The 8,889-nt window shown below is 33.2% G+C and overlaps 1 protein-coding gene across 1 annotated transcript in view; it reads left to right on the plus strand.

The window, feature by feature from the left end:
- The first annotated feature begins 3,204 nt into the window (after nucleotides 1-3,204).
- Nucleotides 3,205-8,889, plus strand: part of LOC115216499 (myb-like protein U) — a 169,431-nt gene continuing 163,746 nt past the window's right edge. The window contains exon 1 of the mRNA XM_029785926.2: nucleotides 3,205-3,322. The gene's annotated coding sequence lies outside the window, so the exon portion shown is untranslated. The remainder of the gene's footprint in view (nucleotides 3,323-8,889) is intronic.

Below are 8,889 nucleotides of genomic sequence, written 5' to 3' on the forward strand. Positions count from 1 at the left end.
AATGTCTCTGATGCCACAAAGATTTTATCATCAAACCAGCTGACAAGAGTGGAGTTGTAGTGGTGTGGCGTGCAGACCTCTACAGGGCTGAAGCTCTCCCGTCAACTTCAAGACACCTCCTTCAATTGCCCTCTACCCTCCAACCCCATACCTAACTACCAACAAACTGTCCTCCACCATTCATGGCCTCATTTCCTTTTCCCATCTTCCTTCCATCACTTTCAACCTCACTGTCCATATCACCCCCCCCCCCGCTATTTACTTCCTTCCCAAAATCCACAAGCCCAACAACATGGTTGCTCTATTGTCTCCACCTGCAACTGCCTCACCAAAATGATCTCCAAGTACCTCAACCATATCCTTGCCCCTCTTGTGGCTTCCCTCCCCTCACACATTCATAACACCAATTATGCTCTCTCTCTGTTTAACTCTTTCTCCTTCCCTTCTGTTCACTCACGACATTTACCACAGTGCTTGGCAGGAAGGTGTGTAGCGTGTGATCATCGCATTGACCATTACAGAGAAAGTTGAGCAGAGAATCTGCATCAAATTTTGCCAAAAGCTTGGCAATACCTGCTCAGAGGCCTATACAAAGTTTTCAAAAAGTTGCAATAGTAACAGCAGTTATAACAACAACTACAACAACAACAATACCAACAGTTACTGGAAGTAATGTTGAAGAAGCCTGAAAATACTTCAGGTTCGTTCTCGTCAGATGGCATAGCAATCTCAATTGGAGAATTTATTTATATCTCAGAAGAAGGTACTACTTTTTCTGCATATTTTAGAAGATACAAAGAAATCTTCAAAGAAAAATATAAACATTGGAATGATGAGAAGAAGGTGCGATTGTTTTTAAGAAAGTTGTCCCCTGCTAAACATGAAAAATATTGTAATTATATTCTGCTAAAGAAGCCAGATGAGATTTGTCTTGATGAAACAATTTATCGAGAATTTTCAGTGAAAGAAGTTCCCTGTTCAATACTCATTGGTAGTGTTTAAATTTAGTTAAAAATGATGAAAATGATGAAAATTTTGTTACCTATAGTTAAAGAGAGTGTGAAAAATTCAAATTAAATGAATTAACCCCTGATTTGTTCAAATGTTTAATTTTTGTTCAAGGGTTAACTGCAAGAAAAGAACAGGACCAAAAATTAACTCTACAGGCAGTGGCTGAAGAATGCCATAGGATTATAAATTTAAGACATGCTGTTGATAAAATTGAAGAAAAAGACTGAAAAAAATAAAATCCAGGTATGTGCTGTTTTTTCAATGAGATTAAACGAATGTTTGATGCCATATAATTACCTGTTACCAAATCTGGAGGAAATTTTTATGAAGTTGAATAGAGGAAAATTTTTTTTCAAAATTTATTTATCATTCGTTATCTCTCCACTGACTTTGGTACCACTCTAACATCTATAACCTCTGCATTTTCACTTATTTATTTCAAACTTCTTTGAATTTTCAATCTAATGTTTCCACACTCTCTCGAAAACGTATTTCTGCAAAATGTTATCTAAAATTATGAGTAAAGAAAGAAATAGCAAAAAATATTTGAAAATGGGGGTGGGGTGAAATTGCTGAGGGCTCCACCCCGTTTTCTGGACCCAAAGAAGGGTTTTGTAGTATATTAGGCGTCACTATAATTCATTCAATGGAAGAAAAAAAATCCCCAACGATTCTGGGATATTGGGGGGGGGGTGATGGTTCAGCTTCCCCACTTTTTTCCTAACAAAAATAAGGAGTTTGCTGCATATTAGGAGGTTAGGATACTTGATTCCATGCAAAAATTTTGAGTTTCTTTTTTCTTATTGAAAATCGTGCGGGTGAAAAGATCAATGATAGTGGGGGTGGGTTGAAATTTCCGAGGCTTCCACCTCTCCCTACCCCGTTTTCCGGAATCAGCTTTTTGCTGGGTTCAAAAATTACATACACCCACTTTTCCATGATTGGCTGGGGTCTGGAATCCTCCAAACGGAATCCTCCAAACATGTAGCTTAGTCGAATTAGACCATTTGTTTTGTCGTTAATGCTGCACTTTCTCGTATCACCTGTTTCAACATAACTGTAATACACACCACCTTAATCCAAGCAACGCCGGGTATCTCTGCTATTTTGTGTATATATATATATATATATATATATATATAAGACGAAGAATGAATTTAGTACAACTTTAATATTCGTTACAATTCTTTCCGTACCACTCCATTTCTAACGACACTGCTTTTAAGTTTGCGTGTATGGGTATAAAATAAAGCTCAAAGAGATCAGATAAAATGACAGCAGTAATCAGCACAAACTAAAATCGAAAACAGATCGTAAACTGACCTCATTTGTAATTTTAATGTCAAATATTTGAAGAATCAACGTGCGTGAAGGGTGACATTTGTTAGGTGTCATTGTAAACATGATATCAAATATGGAATGCTGATTATATTTCAACTAAAGAATTATGGAATTAATAGAATAATACTGATAAATGGTAAACATATTTTAATAGACATAAAAGAATAGATTTTGTGTTCAACAGTATTGGTTGTAATGACTAAATTTAATATCTGTTGCTAAGAAAATTAATATTTATCAAAACAAAGTTGAAATAACGTGATGAATTAGAACAAAATATCAAAAAATAATAATAGAACATCAAAAGAAAAGAACCAATTATTTTTGTTACTGGACATTATGAATGAAGTTTTTAATTAGAGATTTCCAGTTTACCTTACCGAAATAAGTGTGGTAAGAATTACTCTTCAGCTCTGATAGTAGAATTTCTATAACGACCTAAACACTGCTGATATCCTTCCGCGCAATAAAGTATGTTTTACTTTCATCCTGCGCACAAAATCAAATGTTTATTTGTTGAAAAATTAAAAAGTGGAATAGTGTAATGTTTGTAAAAAACAAAATGGAAAAAAAATATATTGCAAATTTCGTTCATAAATTAAAATATTTTTTCTGAATAACTTCCTAGAATAAAATAAATAGTAAACGTATATACGGAAAGCTTGAAGGTATAAAATCCTTATGGATTTTAAGTTTCATAAAATGAAGAAGAAAGCAAGAAAGCAAAATATACTTTTAAAATAATTTATTAAAAATAAATCAACTAAAAAATAAACACATCAGCATAAAATGTAATGATTTTTTATCAATCTAATTGAAAAATTAATTTTGTTACGTATTGTGATCCATACATTTAATAAGCTAGGCATTGTCAGTTCCATGTTTTCGTACTACTTTATCATCTCTTATGCTTGTCTTATAAACGTGTTTTCTACCGGCAGTTGTGGATACATTTTTCTAAATTTTGCATGTAAGTAAATCATTTAATTTTATTTTATCATTTTAATCAATGTCAATTATTTATTTATGCATTAGTAATTATTCGAATGCTCTCATTTCTTCTGATTAGTTAGCAATAAAACTTGCAAAGTAGCCAGCATTGACAACGATCGTACTTGTATGTATACACACATATTAAAAAAAAATATATACACACATACAGGGAATGTATACGGGCATTTTAGATTAAAGTATTTAGTTTTTTTCCCCGTTTTCCCCAGTGTTATTGTAGCGTATATATATATCTGATGTCTACGTTAATTGCTATGTAAGCGATCATCATGCCTGACGGATACCATTGCAATATCTCCGAGTTTGTCTCGTCTGTGAATCACTGGCTCCGGTCGCCATTTTGCTATCACCGTAACTTCACCAAACATCATTGTTGATGCTGAAATTGTACATAAGTAAATACTCTCTGTCTGTCTGTTTGTCTCTCTCTGTAGATATCTATAGATTGTTAGTATTACTAGCCAACTTCCTCCTCTCTCTCCTCTTATTTAATGAGGATTTTTCAATACCATCGACTTGAATCTACCCTTCGATGTTCATTTTTTAATTCCTCCCATTTGCAAAACGCTCGAAAGTGTTTCATCGTTATACTCCTCGTCATTGTTATTAAATTCTTGCTTGGCTGTTTGTATGTTGTAGCAATTTATTGGGGAGCCAGTTAGTGACCTTCGTTCGTGTCACTCGCTCTTGTTGTGGCCTTTATGTTAATGAGACACAGCACTGTTCTACACACACACACTTAATCCGTTCAACATTGAACTCTTCGTTCAATAGGAATCAATTCTTAACATAACAGTTCAATAATACTCCCCCCCTCTTTTTACTTAACACATAACATTCCTTTTTTTTTTTTATTCGACTAATTAAACTTGACATTGTGGTCGACAGGATACGATCATTAAAATAAAAGGTTCCCAAAAATTATTATTTTCACGAAGTGATTGAGTTAGGGCAATTTTTTTGCAGTTTTAACCAGCCCAGCCTGGTTGTAAATGTTTAGATATTGCTCCTGCCTGGATGTAAATTTTTAGATTATTGTTCCAGCCTGGATGCAGTTCCCTCTCGACGCATCTTTTCCCTCCCTCTTCCTCTGTTATCAGAAAACCCACTTAAATATTTACACTTCACTAATCTGCTTATTCGCCCCCCCCCATCCTCTCCATATAGCTTATTTACTTGTCCATCTAATTCAGTTTATATATGTATATTCATATATGTATTTATTTTTATACTTCACCTGTGATACATATTTATTTGTCTCTGCTGCCTGTGCTTGTGTATGTTGATACTCATGAGGCAATAGTGTGTACTGTGTTTTAAATGTATTGGTGTAGCTCAGCTGTGATCACGTAGACCTTTGATTAAAAACATTCTGACCGCAACCATCAAGTCTTTTTGTAATACTATCTAGGACTAAATTCAATGAATCCTTTCATTTTAAAAATAAGGCCAACTTTGAGGGGAGATGTGACTGCTGTATTTAAGAAGTTAAAGTAGCCACATAGTGGTTTCATCGTTCGATCGATGTGTGTGGCATGCTTTTTTCTTGCTATGTAAAATGAGAATAGCTTTTATGGGACGGCCGCTATTGGACGGTCGTCATATACTTGAACGAAAATTCACTCGTCCTGTTTATTTTCTTAACGTACACACAGAGTGCCAGCTATGATCATTCTATCTTTTTCAAAAACATTTCCAATGTTATTTAAGATGAGAGGGTGCGATGTGAGAATGATTTAGCTGCTATGTCTAGCAGCTCCTTGGATCGTTATGATGCTGTTTTTGTAATCGGATATGTATATTTATATACGAACACATTTAGAAAGCGAAAGGTAACAAAAAATCGGCTTTTGGTGGTCACTGTTTGTATTGGTAAATTTAGATAATCCATAGGTTATTGTCCATTTTCCATACAATATATTTATTTATAGGGTGATTTTTACCTTTATTAAATCGAACAAAATGCTATATGGTTTTTAGTACAGTTACCGATATAATCGACTACAACTGAAATTACGGTTGAGTGCCCAGGTTGAAACTCACTGAATGAATTCATTATGAATTCCCATTTTCTAATTTAGCTTCTCCATTATAATTGAGTACATATAAACCCTTCATAAATTGCTTACTTGTGTTTTTGTATTTAAAATGCATTAAATTGATTTTCTTGATGACGAACATACAGGGAGAGGATAAGTAAGTTATTTCATTGCTTCTAAGGCCTAATGTATTTACGATCTATAAACCCGAGTTACAAAATTCAAAATGTCATAAACCCCACGAAGTCTCATTATCAGCAGTTTTAGGACGGATGCACACAAGCTGTCTTAGCACCAATGTACACAACTTTATAAGAGAATATTGAGGAATGCATATGACTTCGCTTTATGTGCGAGAAATACAGAGGGCAAATTTATCCTACATGGTCACGGCTGGTACGCTTTTGATCCTTGATGATCATAGCTGGTGCACCTTTGAGTAATCGATCTGAAATGAGGTTAAAACAACAATTATATGAAATCTCCAAGCGGGTTAAATGCACAAGTCTCCTATAGCTACGTGCCTAAAAAGTGTCAGCCTAGGAGAAGCCAGGAATTATGATTTGAAATTAGTCCGGCTCCATTAGAATGGAGAAGGTTAAGGACTGAGACATTTACCTCTGAGAAGGTGCTGTTCAGCTCTCTTGAGTTTCTTAACACTGTATATGTATATGAATACACACAGAGTCACATACACATATGTATATATATAGATCGCTAGCCACTACACATTCCTTATTTTCACTCCCTGTTTCTTTCTGTGTTCCTTTCTGTGGAAGAGCGTAGGCTTGAAACATCGAAGACTTTTTCACTTCCCCAGCGTTAAACTAATACATCTGTTTGTTGTCTACACCACCTGTTTTCGTCTTTTGTTTTTTTTTTTTGTGAATTCTCCCTATGTGACCGCGTGTGTACTGTTGGCGATTTCCCCCCCCCCCCGTCTTCACTTCTTTGGATCTTTCCTGTTCCTATGTTTCTGACGAAGAGCTCTGCTCGAAACGTTAAACCCTCCTTCTTTCCTTCTTTCCCGAGCGTCCAATAATACTATACTTGTTCCACGTCCTCGCGTTGTTGTGTTTTCTGTTTGTGTTTTCATGTTTGGATCAACTATATATATATATAAGCTCAAAGAAATTCCAACTTTGTCTGATTTTCACATCTTATTTACAATCTTATAACTAATACTTTCATGCATTATGTATGCAATCTTCAGGTTCATGTAGTAGTGGTGACAGTTATGTTTTATAATTTACAACTGTAAATTGTAAACTGTCACCACTACTACATGAACCTGAAGATTGCTTAGTTTAATGCATGAAAAAACTAGTTCAATCACAATGGACATTTAATATTCTTTATATTATCTTATATTGTATTATTATAAGATTGTAAATAAATTGGGAAAATTAGACAAAGTTGGAATTTGAGTAATATATTCTTCTATACACAATCATACATATCTGTGTATATATAGATATGTGTGTATATGCATGTACAATTACGTGTGTGTATATATATATATATATCAATACTTAAGGGTACTAACAAGTAGTACTGGCATGCTAAATATAGCAGTCAAAATGACCAAACTACAAATTTTCACTTAAACACAATGGTGAAAGCAAGCAAATGAATAAAAATCCTAAAACCCTGTACCAATGATGAAAATAATTGATAATTGAAAAAGCCAGACATACCCATATGTATATAAGTAACAAAGATGTACAGGTGTCAATTCATTACGGCTGTTTCAAGCAGTTCCATTTAATTGATTAATGAAAACATTACATCAATTTGCTGCAGTTATAAGAAAAGGAAACAATGGAAATATTTTGGTTTTCATTATTGATGTAAATTTGTTAAAAAAATGGTTTATTCTTTGTTTGAAGTCTATGCGTTCATCTGACGAGAATGGTTTCTTTGAAATTGATGAAATGTTTTCACTAACCCATAAAGCATTGGGATTTGCACTTGAGTGACATAGCATGGACTGCTGAGCACATTTTGTGAAAATGAGACTACTATGCACACATAAAAAACAAAAAATAGTTAAAATATCATCTTAGTATATAATGGTGGCAAGTTTTACATCATCTGAAAAGTCATTGGTTGAACTGCATTCTGGTGGGTATCGGAGTGTTTGAGTGACATTAGACCCCAACAAATGCCCATAAATTAAATGCATCTGTCTGGGCCACAATCATGGTCTGTTGACCTGTGCCTGATGGCCATGGCCCATCGCACTTTCTGTGTTAATTAAATGGAGCCGCATGAAATGGCTGTAATGTGTGAATAAGTTTTATATATGAATATGTGTATGTATATATATATATATATATGTGTGTGTGTGGATGTGTACGTATATGTATATATATTATGTATGTATGTATATATAAGTATATGTATGTATATATATGTATATATATGTACATGTATGTATATATATATATATGTATATATATATTATATGTATGTGTATGTATATTATATATATATATGTGTGTGTGTGGATGTGTACGTATATGTATATATATATGTATGTATGTATATATAAGTATATGTATGTATATGTATATATATGTACATGTATGTATATATATATATATGTATATATATATTATATGTATGTGTATGTATATATTATATATATATATATATATATATATTATATGTATGTGTATGTAATATATATGTATGTGTATGTATATATTATATGTATGTGTATGTATATTATATGTATGTGTATGTATATATATATGTGTATGTATATATATATGTACGTGTATGTATATATATGTACGTGTATGTATATATGTATATGTATATATATGTACATGTATGTATATGTATATGTATATATGTATGTACATTTATGTATATATTTATATGTATGTATATAATTATGTGTATGTGTATGTATGTATATATTTATATGTACCATAAATCCTCAAGTATAATCCGCATTTTTTCCCCCAAATTTAAAGGTCAAAATCTCTTGTGCGTATTATATACGAGGTTAAAAATGAAAAATATTTTCTAAGCAATGTCCGAGTCTCTATTTGCTGTCCGGCAATGTTCGTACACATTTTGTGATGTTGGGTGCGAAAATACCTTAATCTGAGCCTGAAAGCAATGAAGTCAAAAGAATTATCCATAACTTGCAGTAAGCAACATTTATTAAAATAAAAGTATTCAGAACACAGAATAACATGTAACAAATACAATTTGCAAACATATTTACATTCCCATATAACAGTTAAGAACATCACCATTATTGTAGTACGCATGCGCGGAAGTGTTTGCTCGACTAGGTGCTGCTGGCTTACTTACGCATGACTCAAGTTGGAGAAGGGGTGCATATTATACACAAGGTTTAGGTTTTTCAGAGGTACAGCCCCCTAAAAATTCCCTGCGTATTATACTCAAGGGCAGACTATACTTGAGGATTTACAGTATGTACATAAATTTATATATATATATATATATA

Source organism: Octopus sinensis, linkage group LG10 (assembly GCF_006345805.1).
Source record: "Octopus sinensis linkage group LG10, ASM634580v1, whole genome shotgun sequence".
Lineage (NCBI taxonomy): Eukaryota > Metazoa > Mollusca > Cephalopoda > Octopoda > Octopodidae > Octopus > Octopus sinensis.